Source organism: Fundulus heteroclitus, chromosome 1 (genome assembly GCF_011125445.2).
Source record: "Fundulus heteroclitus isolate FHET01 chromosome 1, MU-UCD_Fhet_4.1, whole genome shotgun sequence".
NCBI lineage: Eukaryota > Metazoa > Chordata > Actinopteri > Cyprinodontiformes > Fundulidae > Fundulus > Fundulus heteroclitus.
In genome coordinates, this window is record NC_046361.1 from 21753435 (window position 1) to 21770999 (window position 17565).

Sequence of the window (17565 nt, forward strand, 5' to 3'; positions counted from 1 at the left end):
CAATTTAAAAAGGCTGGGCTTCCAGAGGCGAGTTTCTTCACACCCATCCTCCACTCTCACACATACACAGCTATGCGCGACCCAGAGGACCAGTCAACCCGATTCACCAGAATACGAATAGCCACAAATGCAGGATGAACCACATAAATCTAAGCTTTCGCTGCATCGCAAATGCACTGTAAATCCTGGCTTGAGAACCGGCCCTTTGAAGCTGCCGTGAAAGGTAGGGATGAGGAATCTAATCCAGAATGTTCCCAACAAGAATTTCCACTCTGTCTGGGCGACTGTTCCTGTGATTTAATGAAGTGCCTCATTAGGATCGTGATCAATAAGCCAAAGGGAGAACGTTACCCACTCTGCAGCTGCAGCTCCCTGGCTGATTGCTCGAGCTGTTGCTTCGGTATTTTCACAGAATATTCAGACAGGATGCCAGACAATACAAAAAACAAACCAACGTTATATCCTAAAAAATTACCTTTTTTGTTGACATGTAAAAAAGTATAAGACTTCACTGCTCAACAGAACACTACGAATGCCCTTCAGAGCTTCTTGAAATGCCTTTATCCACTGTGGAAAATGTCCGTGACATTTTGGTTAAATAAATGAAACCCTATTAAATGGAAATGCTGATGATTATAATCACAAAAGTAAATTCCTGTCATAGCTACAGTCACATACCCTTTATCAAGAAAACACTATTTTAATTTCATTTTAGCAGAAGAACATCCAAGTTGCGAAATCGCCTAAATGATCTTACAGGAAACTTAAAAATACATTTGATAACATGACAAAATATCAAGAGTTCAAATTAGATGCTAAAATGCATATCAGAATATTAAAATTAATAACTAAATGACCAAATATCTAAAGTTATACCTTTCAAGAGGCTGCTGATTGAATTGGTCTACTAAAAATATGCAACAGTTTGGCTTCTAAATTATTATTATTTTTTTAAAGACTGCCAAGTTTACAATGTAAGTGCTGGAAAAACATTTACCGAAGCGTAGACATGATGGGACTAGGTTTACAGGCCAATCCAAAGAGAGCTGACTCCGTGACTTTGATTAAAGTAAACAGCTCTGACACTTTGCAGCAGCCCATGAAATTGAACTCCATGTATCACCCTCCCTGCCCCGAACCGTGTGTGAAAGCAGCCAAGTGTCCTGAGATCAATCGATTCTGCAGTCAAGCCCTGGAGCCAGCAATCCCCCGTCGACGTGTCGGCGTACACGTGCAAGAGCTAAAAAAAAAGCTCAACGCCAGACGACACAACAAAGGACGGCGGGCTGCCTCCAAAAAACAAGCGGAGAAGATAGCTGGTCGGGCTGCAGCGCCAAGAGAGGAGTCCAACATTAAACAAAACAGAGGAAAGTTTATTTTATCACAGCTGTTGGGAAAATACGAACTCTGGAAAACAGAGAGTCCTTTTATCACAAGAAAGGATGAGAGTATGAAAATCGACAGATTTGCTATAATTTGTGTGTGGGGGGATAAATAGAGACAAAAGCCACACTTGGATTATTGTCTCCATGCAGGGCAAACAGTGATGCAGTGATCAGAAAACAGCAATTACAGTAAACCCCCCCCGGCGATTCATTCAACGAGAACTGCCGTCTGACGCCCACACGGTGTGGGGGCGACAGCACACCGACGTTAATCTTAGCTTGCCTTTACATTCTTGTCACCGTCGAATGTAGAGAAGAGCAGGAAATCAGGGGATAAAAACCAGGATACGTTCTCTGACTAGGAGTCAAGAATCCCCCGCCTGCCATCATCGCTTCATGATTGTTTTCAGCGTGCGGAGGGGTCAAAATGGAAAACACCTGCACCAAAGACTCATCTAAAATATGCCGCAGATCCCAAAGGAAGTGAACCGACAAGATTTTAGTCCTAATACATTTGTTTATCCCGTTGTTTTTTCTTTTTTTTGGGGGCGGGGGTTGTATGTGATTATGTGAGACATTTTGCAGCCAACAAACAGTGTGATGTGCAGCATTACTCCCCAATGACCTCCGCTTTGACAGGTTCAACAGAGTAATCCAAGCGCCATTATCTGTTGAATTTGGATGAAGGCTGTTATATTTTGAGGGCAGATGTTTTCAGTGATGGTTCTAGGGTCTCGCTGAAAGGGTCAGGCAAACACACAGGCAACTCAGGAATTTGATCTCTGCAGCCTCGGACACATTGCAACATTTCCCTTGCAGGATTTAGCTTTTCAAGGTGGTGGAGATCAAGACGTTCTAACTCCCCACTCCACTAGCTAGATAAAGGACATTTTTAAATACACGGATTTTAAAACAACAACAACAACAACAAAAAAGTTAAACCAAGATGTAAAACCATATTGTTGACAAAGGGAATTCTTCCCCATCAGGTCTATTATGATCTCAACAAGCTAAAGGAACGTCAGACTTGCAGAAATTACTAAGCGACATTTGTGCTCACAGTTTAACAGAGTTGGACGTTTGTATCTTTCATGTGCAAAGTGGGGTTTATTTCATGAGACTTTGGAACTTTTTTATGACTTCAACAATTTAATTTGTATTTATCAAATTCTGATTCTCGGCAAAACATTTTTTATCCCTTTTTTCTTCATTACGCATTCATTTAGGAAAATGGACGAAGCTTTTCACACCATGTCGGATTCTTCAAACACGGAGAAGCAGCATTTAGTTCCTATGCTCCACTTATCTGGAACAAACTTCCAGAAAATTGTAAAGGTGGGGAAAGCCTGAGTTCCTTTAAATCAAGATTAAAAACACATTTGTTTAGGATTGCTTTTGACTGTTCTAATTAAACTGAATCGCCACTTTTTTGTTCTATTTTCTATCTGCATTTTATTCCTACTTGCTTTTATTCTGTTTTAATTTGCTATATTTTAATCATGTAAAGCACTTTGCATTGTCTTTGTACTGAATTGTGCTATATAAATAAATTTGCCTTGCCTTGCCTAAAACGGAGCGTGCGTTTTAGATCAACAGCAAAGCCCGCTCAGTGTTTGTTGGTGAAACTGATTAGTGTCAGAATGTGAATACCAGCATGAATATAAAGATAGTTTACTGAATCAGAACAATCACCAAAACATAGCCTGATTGTGACTTAGGCTACGTTCACACTGCATGGAAATGCCACGCAAATCCGATATTTTTGCCCATATGCGTCTTTTTCACGTCAATGTGAACAGCCTAATTCCGATCTTTTCACAGAAAAAACCCCTGATTTGTGCCACTTCCATATGTGGTACTAATTCGGATACATATCAGATATTTTCAAAGCGTGCGCAGTCTGAACGGTCGTGTCACATTTTATCCATCATTGACGTCACTCTCCTGGCTCTCACTACACATCCACACACAGTAGTAGCAGTTAGCGCGCCACAGACGACCATGAGTAGCTGTGCTGCTTTCTTCTTATCTTATTTAGTCTTGCTATGATTTGGTCTTAATAATGTCGGCTCCCATTGCGAAACAGCTTTCTAATAAAAACGAGGAGAGACGACATTCGCCTCCTCCCTGACTTTTCTTTTACGAAACAATTACGTTCACCATTACTTATGTAAACAGCGCGCTGCTGTGTGACGTTTCCTTATGTCATCTGTGCATGCGGGTCGCTTTGCAGTCCTGAACTGTTCAGACAGAAGTATGCCGACGGACGCATTTAATAGCAAAATGAACGGCCACCTCAAAAAAACTAAATCTGATTTTAGCAAAAAAAAATCGGAATAGAGCATCAAGACTTGCAGTGTGAACGTAGCCTTAGACTCATCATTTACGTTTAAAGTAAAACTCTACTGGATTTCAGCAGATATTTCGAAATCGCTCCTCTCTGGTGCAAACAAACCCTGAAAAGGGCCACATCTGTTGAGACGTTTCAGTCTGCCGCGGAGCTGTTGCTTTTGTGGTTCCTGAACAGATCTGGTACATAATAGATAACCACAACGGTTTCCTACTGGATGATAAACGTTCGAAGAGATATCGCACATTTCTAGCCACTGGATGGCATGCAAGTTTACAGTTCCAAAATATTTGTCCACTCATGGAACAACACAGAGCTAAAGCTAGTTTAAAGCGGTAAAGCGGTAGTTTAAAGGGTCATTTCCTACTTTTATGGGTGTATGCACGAGTTTAACCTAGTTAAAACCTTACATATTTTGAAATATTTGCTCTGGACGATCCTGGATTAAATGCAGACCCTTCAAACAATAACTTGTGATAAGCAGTACCCTTATTCCCCACAAACAGAAATTGCAGATCTTTGTTTAGCGTCTAAGATGAACCTTGGGGTCAGTTTCAAACACAGAAAGCCAAAAAAAAAAACAAGCTGTGACGTTGGTCCTGTTTGGCTTCATGGTGCCTGTTTTTTTATCCATTATAATATGACAAAAAAAATTATATATATATAAGAAAGATATAGATATGAGAAAGATTATAAAACGATCTGTGAGTTGGATCAAAACTCAAGTTGAGATGTGGAAAAACTACGTTTAATAAAGTAATCTAAGTAGGAATCTATGTCAAAAGCTTTTTATTGTCCTATAAAAATCAAAGTTTTATTTTTTTTGATAATCGAATAAGACACAAAGTCTCTAAACTCAAACTTGTATTGCATCCTTAATTACATTTTTTTCCAGAATTATCCGGATTGGGAAGATGATGAACTCTGTACTTTAGGGCAGAAATCTCTAATTCTTGACTAAACTTATTAAAATCATTGCAAAACTCAACAGGTTCCAGCCAACTGATGGGATCAACCAATACAGAGGGTGTCAGCATGAGCTTTACAAGCTGGGAGGCACCTTTATCGTTTCTGATCCTCATTTTCATTTTGTGGTATCCTAAACCGTTATGGAGCAACCAACTCAGTTCTGCAAAAATAGATATTAGCCTATATGAGACTGGACTAAAAATGTGGAAAACCAACGTCACAGTCCAAAGAAAATGTATTGAAACGCCTTCGGGGAGCCTGGAAAACTACTGGTCAAACACCATGTTTCTGGTTACATGAAGATCTGTCTGCATTGAAGCAAAAGCGAAAGAAAAGAGGAGGGGGGGGGGGGGTCGCTCAGAAGTCCCGTACAGTACAGTTACTATGCATCAACTTCAGTGGACTGATTCTTCTGCTCGCCTCACCCCTCCCTCACCCTCAGCCATCCCTTTTCACTCACATCTAAGTTGGATTAATGGTCTCCCTGTGTCCAGATGTTGCATAGTGATGGAGGCCGAGGGTGGAGCCTGCATACTTCTTGCAACCTCAGCTGCAGCTTGCATTCTGAACAGGCCTTAATTTATGTAAGGTCTGCTAAAAAACCAGCAGGCCTGCCTGCCTGCGATGAGTAACAGAAATCTACAGCTTCCCTTGTCCTCCCGGGACGCCAGAAACCGAGACGGCACACGTGGACTCCTGTTGCACGCAGAGCCCGGTGCCAGGTCGGGGAAACGGGAATGCGCTGCGAGCGACAGAGCGGTTAGCTCAACAGGTCTTGAACGCATCATCGTGGGGAGCAATGGTGCGTTTGATGGCTCGTAATTACCGGTGAGAGGATGCATGCACCGACTATTCGTTTCACTCTTTCTGCCGGAATACCTGGCTGTCACCAACAAACTGTAATCTCTAGTTCAGCACAATATCCACACATACACACACACACACGCCAGGGCAAGCCACGCCATTAAGGAGCAGAGGCGGAGAAACAAACGATGTTTTCATTTGTCCCAAGTGACTGAAAACAAACATGAAAGCTGATCTGGGCGACGTGTTGTCCCACATCCGCTTTTTTTTCCTTTCTTTTTTTTATAGAAAGATGTTATTTATTTTGGAAGTCGAAAAGCTGGTTGGGTTTGAATGGTTGCTACCAAACTGTGGCTGTAAGTGATAATTTAGGAGATGACGTGGATTGCTTTGGGAAAGAGAGATAAAGCAGCAGATGGAAACAAAAACGTGTCGTTTTTTTATCAATATTATTATTATTATTTTCTTTCTATAAATTAGGTGGCTCGGGCATGAGCTGCTATGATTCCATTGCTGAATATTCAGTGGATAACCTCACTGTCTGCTGTCCTCACTGGGAGGCCCTTTCTGTCTGCTCAGACAGCAGCAGCTACAAATTCAGGAGGATTTTTATTTATGTTTGCAGGCCAAAATAAACCTGAACGTACGAAACTCTCTTGGAAATCTGCTCTCCACTCCAGAAGACTGTATTGTAAAATATATATATTTTTCCCTCTGCTTGGCTTCAGCTTTGATGACCATATAGGCCTCCCCCTTCTCTTTTCTAAACAGACAAAAGTGTTCATGCCTTCTTAAATTAAATAAAGATAAATAAATAAAGACGACACCAGGCTTCTTACCGGTGCCACCGTTAGGAGACATGACCTCCAAGCAGAGAATAAATCCCAAGTAGAACAACCTCATCGCCATCTCCTGAGCAATGCCCGATGGCACTGCTGCTGCTTAGAACCAATTAGATGAAAAGTTGGCTGGATTTCTAGAACCGAACCACCACATCCGAACCTGTCCTCGGTGGTCCGGGAAGGGGTGGTGGTGGTGGGGGGAGAGAGTGGGATTGTTTGTTCCAGTTGCACCCACACGGTGGTCGCTCCAGACGCGGGGTAGAAGAAAAGAACCAGGGGAGCCGCTCCAGCCCCGGTGAGGCTACGGGCGATGCAGCAGCGCGGTCATGTATATTTAGATCTGGTTTATCGGCGTTCAAACATGATGCGTGGTGCAAGCTGTATCACTGCGTGCCTGACAATCGGATCGTCCAGTTATGCAAAAAAAAATAATAAAATTAAAATTTAAAATTTAAAAAAAAATAAAGAAGGGGTGCTGCAGCCGCCCACCGTGTCCGGGTGCCCGCTGTGGTAAACTTAAAAAAAAACAGAAACGAAAAGGGAGGAAAACGCGTTTGTTCCCGAGGAGCGCCAACGTCTCCCTGCGCCTGTGGGTGCATGAGTGGATGGTCAGCCAGCCTCTTCCCTCTCCCGAGCACCAGCACCGTGGACGAGCCCGTGACGTAACGCTCAACGCCTCGAACTGGGATGAGGGACCAAACTGCGCATGTCCGCGATCCAACTCATATTCTTTAAGGGTATAGCAATTCCTATGGTCATATAATAGACGGATTTCAAATTACTCTTGGATTTGTTTTGCTGGGAGACGATCTGTTTCAGTCACATTAGCGTGACAGTGTTTTTGTGTTATCAAGCTATTTTTTATTCAATATGCTTGCTATGATTATTAGTGATATAAATATGTTAAAAGCAGCTATGTTTCAATTTTCAATCAAATCTTTACATGAACAACTGAACACTTCAGCATTCAGCACAGCAAATCAATAAAATTAACAAAGAAAATTCTTACCAAATATTCTATTCTATTATTTTTGCAAATTTATTAAATCCCCTTACACTGTAGTTGGATCACACCTGGATGTATCACTATACTTACTTTCTTTGTGTATCTTGTTCTCTTATGTAATAGAATGATCTTGCATGCTGGTCTATCTTTGAATGTGATTGGCCGAGTGGTTTGCCCGGTTTCGGAAAAGAAGTAGAAATGAAAAATAGATACGATATGTGGGTGTGAAGTCATCTGTCTCCATCTCATCCTGTCTTCTGCGTCGTCTTCTCTCATACCAGCCACCTTCATGTGCTCTTTAACTCCATCCATAAATCTCCTCCTTGGTCTTTCTCTAAGCTTCTTGCCCCCGGCAGATCGCAAAGACCTCTTCCAGGAGCAGGAGCCCTAATGTTTGCTTAAACAACCAATGTTTCGGGTCCAAAACACCAATTAGGCGAAGAGAGAAGCTTGGAGATGTACCAAACTAAAGGAATAAAGTTTTTTTTTAAACACAAACATGCAGCAAACAGGTTGGGGGCCAGTCAAATATGTGGCTACCAGAACTGACATAGCAGGAACATTGGTCCCGAGGCTCAATGGTGGCACAGTTGATAAAATTGGCTTTGCATCAAAAATGTATTGGGTTTCATTGCCAGCCTGTGCTCTTTCTATATGTAATTTTTGCTAGTTCTCAATGAGCATATGCTGGTCCTCTCCAGGTACTCCAGCTTCCTCTGGTTGTCACTAACTTAAGTGAATGCACGTGTAAATGTTTGTTTGTACATGTTCCAACAAAAGATGGTTGGATGGTGACAGTATACTTTGATGCTAGATTAAATCAGACTAAAATCTCAATGGCGACATGAAACAATCTTGAATCAGAATCGGCTTTATTTTCCAGGTCTGTGCACACATATGATGATTTTGGCTCATATGACTTTTCAAATACATATACATATACAAATATATATATATATATATATATATATATATATATATATATATATATATATATATATATATATATATATGCAAACACATTTTATGCATTCCGGAGGCCTTCAACTTGCATGTTTTAGGCGTTTCCCTGCCTCCACACACCTGACTTAAATAAATAGGTGATTAACTGGCCTCTGCAGCCCTGTATTGTTGCTCAGGAGGTCCTGCAATCATTTGATTCAGGTGTGCTGGAGCAGAGACACATCTAAAACCTGCAGGACAGTGGGTCCCTGAGGACCAGGGTTGAAGACCTCTGCATTAGACCAAGCAAACTCCTGAATGAGGGGAGGGAAACTGTGGATGCTCATGTAAACTCAAACAAGTATATTCAAAGCACAATAAGCAAACTAAAAAATGCACACCGTGTTGCATTTCCACTTTGGGAAACACTTGAATTTTACTGTAATTGGCACTGGGCAGGAATTTGTTATTACCGGTATATGCATTTCTATACAAAGACGTTTTGTTCAAGATGTCTTTAATTTAAATTTTACGAGTAGTAGTATCATTTAGGATCATTCACTTCTAAAAAAGTAAAAGTGGTTTGATTATATGCTATAACATCCTGCCGTACTTCTCATACAAATTTTTCCCCCCTCACCCTTGGAGGTGGGAGAGAGAGAGAAAGAAAACGGAGTCGCAACTGGCTCACCTACAGCAGGCATTATGGCTCAACATTTCTTCAGAATCCCCAGTTTCTTTTTGCGCCTCAAAATAACAAGTTGTAATATTTTTCACAACTTGTTTAAGGCTCATAAACATCACGATTTCAAATGCTTTCCATACAATCAACGTTCTCTAATCTCATACGTGGAGAAGAATAGAGGATGAATATTGACTATGGTTTAAATGTGACTAAATGACGCAATTTAATAGCTACCTGTGTCCTACTAAGAGATCATTATGGAAAAAAACAAAAAGTAACGGGGTCGAGGTGAACGGTCCAGAGCTACGTGGTCCTTTATTTCTGGATCCTGCAGCAAAGCCTGTCACCTGGTGGTGTAGCACACACATGACAACCAAGTAAATATATATTTAATGGCTGGCACCTTTTTTCAGATTTAGTATTGGAAACAAATATAAAGCAAACCCCAGACAACTCCTCTAAGTTTCCTGACAGCTTTAATTGATTGACACATTTTATTTGTTTATATACCCGGAATCTTAAATAAAAAAATAAAAAAACAGTGACATATTTGTGTTTACTTTTCTATTTTTGCCACAAAACAAATCAACAGAATTAATATACACGGAAGCACATCTTTTAAACAACAAACTCTACCGTAGCCATTGTAATTAAGGATTTTTCTGCTAAGTTGTAGATTTAAAAAACAAAAATAGAATCTTGTCTCTAGCAAGCATGTCATAAGTATTCGATTCAATTTCAGTTTGTTTATATAGCGCAAATTCACAGCACACGTCATCTGAAGGCACTTTACAGAGGCAATTGTATCATACAGACACAATAGTTAAATTGGTTTTATCGAATCATTGACTTGCAGCATTCACTCCTAGAAGAACATGTGCCGACAGCGGACATTTCACTGTGACGCTTACTTTGCAGCAATGCCTTATCCCGAGCATGCATGTAGCGACAGTGGAGAGGAAAACTCCCCTTTAACAGGAGGAAACCTCCAGCAGAACCAAGCTAAACCTCTCACAGCCAATGTTCGGACAGTTAAGGAAATGTTCTGAGGCAGTTTGTTTTCAAACTCCACGAAAAAGGAAACTGGATGTGACAGAGGTTGATTAGTCTGATCACAACATTTAAGTAAAAATTCAACCTCACCTGGGAGAAGGGTAGTGAGAATGCCCAAACCTGGTTTTGCTTAGGTGTGAACGAGAGAACGCAAGCCTTACAGCAAAGTGACACGGGAAATAACATCCCTTACAAATGAAGATCTGTTTTAAGATAAGCAAAATAGCCTTGCATGGAATTTAAACAAACAAAACACTATGTTTAAAAAAGAGAATTGCTTGTCTGAAAGATTTTTGAGTAGCTTGGCAGTCTCAACCCACAGAGGGCGCTGTATACACGTAATAAAACCAGGAATGCAGATTCAATCATCTCACTAACCTCAAAATAAAACCAACATATATTTGAATCATTCATGGGTCCAATATTATTAGAAATATATGGCGGTGGGGGGTTCTGATTAAAGCACCCGCTGATATGAGAGATTTTCCCCACCAGAGCTTGTATCGAAATACATTTTCCCTCTTTTGCAATGCATGCCTCCATTTTATCTGCATTTATCTGAAGTATCAGAAACAGGAGCACATTTTACTTGGAGAGAGTCTGTGATTTTGCTTGCAGACCAGAATAGCCAGGAGTCAGCTATCCTTGAAGTGGCTTTCAGCTTACAGATGTTTATTTCAGAGCCTGAATTACAGGAGAGAATGTGAAGTATGCGAAGAATCTGGGGGAATCTGGCCGATGTGTCTCAAAATCAGTTCAACCCAAAGACTTTTCAGTGCACTTAGAAACGCTCCAGAGAAGCGTGTTGTTCTTTCTCTCACCAAATAGGCTGTCCTTTATTATTACTTGTGAAATCAATTAGAAGTTAACCGGGGTCAACAGCAGGCGTGGAGTCCCAGCTGTTTGTCAACACGGTAGGCCGGCGTAATTGCTGGTGTCACCTCAACCTGAGAATGCCCGCTTTGTTGAAGGAGGAGGACTGAGCACTGTCAAGCAAAGAGAGACAGACGCCAGCGCGCTGTGTGGGAGACAGCTTGAAAGAGCGCCAGCGTAAACACTCCCAGAGACCACATGTTCTCCCAGGGCAGAGGGGCTGGCCTCTCTCCAAGCACATCTGCACACAATCTCTCAGCTCTTAGCAGGCCAGCCGAGGAGACATAGCAGGGGAAAAGGGAGGGAGAGAATGGGTCCCAGACACTTCCACAACCTGCTCTCTCTTTGATCCAAGTGTCAGCAACGGCTTAAAAATATGCAAATAAAACAAAGGATGGGTGCGCAGAGCGAAAATTCCTGGAACCTACTCTCCTTACGCAAGGATTTTGGGTATAAAGGTGCAAAATCATCGGCAACACAACATCAGATCTGCATGGCTGGCGGCAAACATTAGCCCATTCGCAGATTAACCTTAAACAGAAATTTCCACATGGCTTAAGATGATGGTTTTAAATAGCCTCAATCTGCCTCCATCTGTAATTTAGAACATGGTTTCTTTCTCTAGTTCATTTTTTTAAGGGTTAATGTTGTGTAATGCTCATGTGGAATAACTAATGTACCTATTTTTTCTGTCTGACAAGGTTTACCTGCTTGCTGCCCTTTGATTTGTGAGCAACTTCGTGGCTTTGTTGCAGCAAGATCATCACCGAGCATGCTGACAACACCTGAGGAATGCAGAGCATGCAACAGCAGTTTGTGCTCACCCCCCAACGCTGACCCCACCTTAAATCTCTCTTATCTGCAGCCCTCCCCCATATAACTCAACACACCATCCAGGCAAAACCCTCAACACAGCCTTTGTGCAAGTCTTGAGTTTATCCTGGATCTTTTGATTTGTGCTTGTAGATGAAATGTTTTCCGAGCCCCCAGCAGGTCGCGTTACTCCCTGTTTCTGATGAATGGCTCGCCAAAAGTCCCTCCCCAAACTGGCCTTGAGCTCTGGAACTCACTTGCACACCATATCAATACACAGCATGCATGGATTCTAAACTGGCGGTGTGGGGGTTGGGGGGGCAACTCTATGTGACCTAATTGTAATCTGAACAGGGTCCACCCTAAAAAAAAAGTGAAATGTCAGGGTACAATTCTGCTATTTTATTTTTTTTACTGGAAATGGATCAGATTTTGGGGTTGTGTGTGTCTGCATGTGCTTTGGAGAGAAAGACTGAGATCATGAATTCCATCTGTCTGGCTACCCTATCCTGATGAAATCTCTATGAAACCTCCTTTTGCGCATATATTGCAATAAAAATGTGGGCTCCACCCCACAGATTTCAACGTTGCGAACGTGTTATGCAAATTCAGGGGCAAGAAATAACACACGCTATGGATGAGTGAACGTTGCATATGTTTTCCTCACACTCCAGGCCCAGTCAGTGAGGGTTCACAGGACAAGGCAAAAGACTGAGGGGATTTTGTTGCCAAGCAACTCCTGTCTACACCAACACTTTTTTTTTTTTAAATCACAAGATAAGAGCTGTCAAAATAAAAACCGGGACAGCTGACAAAAAACATAAATAAGGTGTGATCTTTTCCTATTTAGCAAAAAGATCCCGCTCCCCCCAGGATAAGTCATCAATTGTCATCAATTAAAACATCTAAAAAAGTCGATAAAACTTTGTCCAGCTTGTTATTGTCAATAGACACATTACAGGGTTCTCTATTATATTTTAGCTACCAGTAAATAACATTAAGTTAGGTTTTATTTTTTTTAACATTTAATGGTTGCTTATTCTGAGAGGGAACCAGTTGGTTTAGTCTGCAATAAAAAAGAAAAGCAAAAAAAAACCCAAAAAAAACATTTAGTATTCTTAGGAAATTAAGAGTAAAGGTTTTACAAACCTTTACTTTCCTAACTTTGCATTACAGTGTCGTTTATCCGTATTGAACATATTGTAATATTGTTTGGGCGAGTACATTTCCATCATATCTGAATAAAATCCTGCTGCCTCAGAAGCCGTTTGTTACATTAGCAAATTATTCTGGAACGAAAGCACCAAATGCTCCTTTATTTATTCTAAACTGAAATTACAATCTATAAAGTGAGATATTTGATATTGGATTTACCGATTTGTTTTATTAATTGTTTTGTAAATAACTCTTTGTTTCATAATTACTGAACTTGACAGTAATTTATGTTTCATTCAAAGATGATTGCCTTATTTATAGTTAAGTGAAATGGTCCAGCTGAATAAACAAAATTTACTCTTTAAACAGAGGTCACAATGTTACGGATTTCATCACATTTGGCAGGTAAGCTGCTCTGAATGAATTAAACATCATTGAATAGTCAGTGTTGAAATTAGGTTTTAAATACAGAGAAAATGGATAAAAAGTGGGCATTTGAAAATAAAAAAATACACTTTATAAAGCAGCCTATTTGACTTTGACAAGTATAATGTGGTTGATGAGGTCAAGGGAAGTACTTCGATCTTCCTTTGATTTTGCTTGGTTATAAAGTTAAAATAGACATAAATATTTTAAGATTGCACATTGTTTTTCTGGGCAACCGAGCAAATTACAGATTTACGACATTTGAAAATATTTCTTAACAGAAATCATTGTGTCTACTTCCTTCTCAGGAAAGAATAATATTGGTCTAATTCTTGTTACTCAATGTGTTCCAAGGTTGCTTCGCCCTCATTAACTCTAAGACTAGCGGCTAACATTTTTGCAAGGTTCACTTGAATAAACCACAGAGTTGGTTTGCAAGTGTCATTAACACTATTTTCACAATGGCTGAAGTACAAGGATTGGAATTTTTTTTTTGCTTGAGTCACAAAATGTACCACAGAGTTGAGGTAATATTCCAGAAAGTATTAGGATTGTAATTTTTTGCATTTAACTTTATGACCACAGTTGAAGTTGTAGTTATTCTGTTTATAGTGTCTGATCACCTACCGGTCACTACTCTGAAGCTTTTAGACCAATTTTAAGACTTCTAGTCTGATTTAGTGCTCAATATTTAAAGACATCATGTGGATGATTTTAATAGTCATGTAGACACTGAAAGTGATCATCTAAATGTAGCCTTTAATGTCTCAGTTGGCTATACTCAAAATGTTTTACATTACAGCTCAATCCTGTCACTATAATTTTGACATGTTTTATATTTTTTATTTGACTGACCTACTCTCTCAACCCCCAGTCTATCGCAGCATTTGGCTCAATGGAAACATTCCACAGGGTCGTGTTCTTGGATCCTATCTGATCACAGTGACAGCTTCCCCAGATGGACACAGAACAAAACTAATATGTTTTGTTATGTGGCACATGGAGAGCCTTTACCAGATCAGTTTCAAGATAACTACTGAACTGTGACTTATTTTAGACGAAAATGTAAAAAAAAATCCTTGGGTACACAATGGATGAGCTTTTTTCCATAAAAAACAAACAAACATGTTTACACGAAACTGCCCTTGTTCTTCTATGGCAGCAGCCTGCAGCACTAGAGTTGGACGTGGCTCCTTAGACCCTCCAAAGTTTGTTTTAAAAAGGTTATTCAAGAATAATATTTAATTGAGCCATATTTCTATACATAAAGATAATAGGAATTAGTAGGTTTGGCAATCCTTCCGTTGGCTTTCATGCCATATTAGCAGCATTTTCTTCCTTTTTTTCCATTAGAACATCCCACTCATGGACTTTTATTTATTCTCTTCATGTAAAATAGTTTATGTATTTTCTTGATTGTTCTAAAATATAAAATTAGAAATTTGAATGCAGTTAGGAGTAAAAAGAGGTAGCTCATTGCAAAGGTGTGTGACTACTAAATACATTGATGAGAAAACATGTCTGTGACATGCCAATGTGGTCAATTTAGAGTCATACATGAAACTGATAACTGTTTAACTCTTTTGTACCCTCTTTGCTCCGCAGTAATGTGATGTATCCATGGAATAAAAGCCTTCTTAGTGAGCAAATGCAAGATGGTTACTTAGGCCACATTGTGTCAGTAACATCCCAGAATGAGTGCTAGCACACAGCCCTGGGCTAACTGTGGTAAGTTTTGCATTAAATTGATAAAACCACACACCCAAACTAGACTGAATCTGTTTTCTACATAACTGTTGCCAGGTTTAATCCAGTTTTGGTGAGCTGAATCCAAGCTTTTTGGCTGATGACAGAGCACATCGGTGTATGTGTGCCAAAATGCAACACCATTTCATCTGACTCCCCTGGCTGCCAGGGGTGCAAAGAATCATTGACCTAAAGGGGATAGTGCCATCTGCCAGCTATTGCAGGCGGTATTGAGTGAAGGTACTCGATACAAATAACTATTTTTTTATTTTTTGTATAATAAAACACAGCTCGGATATATAATGAAGCATGGATTTTGACTAATTTTCATCAAAGGATATATTTGAAAAGGTTGCTGATGAAAGAACCCTACTTTGCCAATAACACGAGGGTGTTTTGTAAAAGCTTTCAACATATTTAGAGCATTTGAGCTGCAATTGAGTTACACAGGATTTAACCATGTTTGCTTGAGCCAAGGTTTCACTCTCATGACCTTCATGCCATGATGGCTGTTGCTGATTATCTTCGAACTTTCAGCAGGTGAAAATTTGTTTGTATTCATCAATTTTCTTTTTTTCCCATGTGATAATTTTCTATGTATTGTCCTTACTTGTAAAACGAGTAAATACTATATTCTGCTTGAATAGTTTAACAATTTGTCACTCAGTGGCGCTGTCTATAAAACGTCCCTCTTTCTGATGGATGGGATTTTGTTCTTACTTCCTCCCTTTGATCTTGGCTGGCATGCTGGTGATGGTATAGGCTGCACTGCAGGTGCAAATGTGATGGCTTTAACTTTCTAGGACCAGTCTCATTATGAGTCCATCTGGCTGGTGATAATTTCCTCTAGGTGCGAGTAGCTGGTGATGTGGGGGTTCTGCGGTAACCATAATTGGGACTTTAAAATCATCTGAATGGAACTCATTGACCAGATCAGGAGCACGGTGCATTCTGAAGGTACTTGGAAAGTCAGATTTTCCCAAGCTCCCGACTGGAAATTTGACAAGAATTTCAGCTGCTTTGAAAATTTTGCTTCCCAAACAAGCCAAAGTCTAATGTTCAATATAGCTTCCTTATGCAGAACATAGTGATCATGATCTTCTTCTTTCAGCCTTTCCCTTTCAGGGGTTACCACAGCAAGTCATCTGTTTCCATTTTACCCTATCTTCTGCATTTTCTTCTCTCACACCAACTACCTTCATGTCCACTTTCACTCCATCCATAAATCTCCTCTTTTGTCTTCCTGTAGGCCTCCTGCTTGGCAGTTCCAGACCCAATTCAATTCAATTAAATTTTATTTATATAGCTCCAATTCACAACACATGTCATCTTAAGGCACTTTACAAAGTCAAATTCAATTAAATCATCCAGACATATTGGTCAAAAAGTTTCCTATCTAAGGAAACCCAGCAGATTGCATTGAGCCTTGACAAGCAGCATTCACTCCTCCTGAAAGAGTGTAGAGCCACAGTGGAAAGTTGTAGAGACACTAAAAAGCACAGAAGCACACATTGATCAAGGAATCCTTTCAATATAACATGGTAATAGCGAATGATCTGCCTCCCCTGGATGGTGTCACAGTTAATAGAACGCCAGACCGGGTGTACCTACCATGAAGAGAAAAAAGATAACATAAAGTTAAAAGTTTAAATAACAACAAAAAATGCAAATTGGAGAACAGTAGGAAAACTCATTAGAGTGAGAAAAATAAACCCTGATGTCCTCCAGCAGCTTAAGCCTCTAGCAGCATAAGTGCAGAGATAGCTCAGGGTAACATAAGCCACTCTAACTATAAGCTTTGTCAAAAAGTAAAGTTTTAAGCCTAGTCTCACAGACCAAAACTGGGAGTTGATATCAGGAGAGGAACCTGATAGCTAAAGGATCTGCCTCCCATTCTACTTTTAGAGACTCTAGGAACCACCAGCAGACCTGCAGTCTGAGAGCGAAGTGCTCTGTTAGGAACATACGGGGTAATCAGAGCTCTGATATATGATGGAGCTTGATTATTAAGGGCTTTATACGTTAGAAGGAGAATTTTAAATTCTATTCTTGATTTAGCAGGAAGCCAATGAAGGGAAGCTAAAATTGGAGAAATATGATCCCACTTGTTGATTTTCATCAGAACTCTTGCTGCACCATTTTGGATCAGCTGAAGACTTTGAACTACATTTTGTGGACTTCCTGGTAGTAAAGAATTACAATAGTCCAGACAGAATATTTCTAATTTTGGTAATATTCCAGAGGTGAAAAAAGGAAACCCTGGAAACATGTTTAAAATGGGTTTAAATGTCATGTCCTGGTCAAAAATAATACTGAGGTTTTTTTTTTTACCTTATTACCAGAGGCCAATTAAGTGACATTCAGATTAGTTGATTGATTGGGTTTATTTTTTGAGGACTGTGGTCCAAAGATGACAACTTCTGTCTTTTTAAGAGGAAATTTAAAGTCATCCAGGTTTTGACGTCATACCTGTAGTCAAAGTAATTGCTTGGATTCATCAGGATTTATGTATAAAT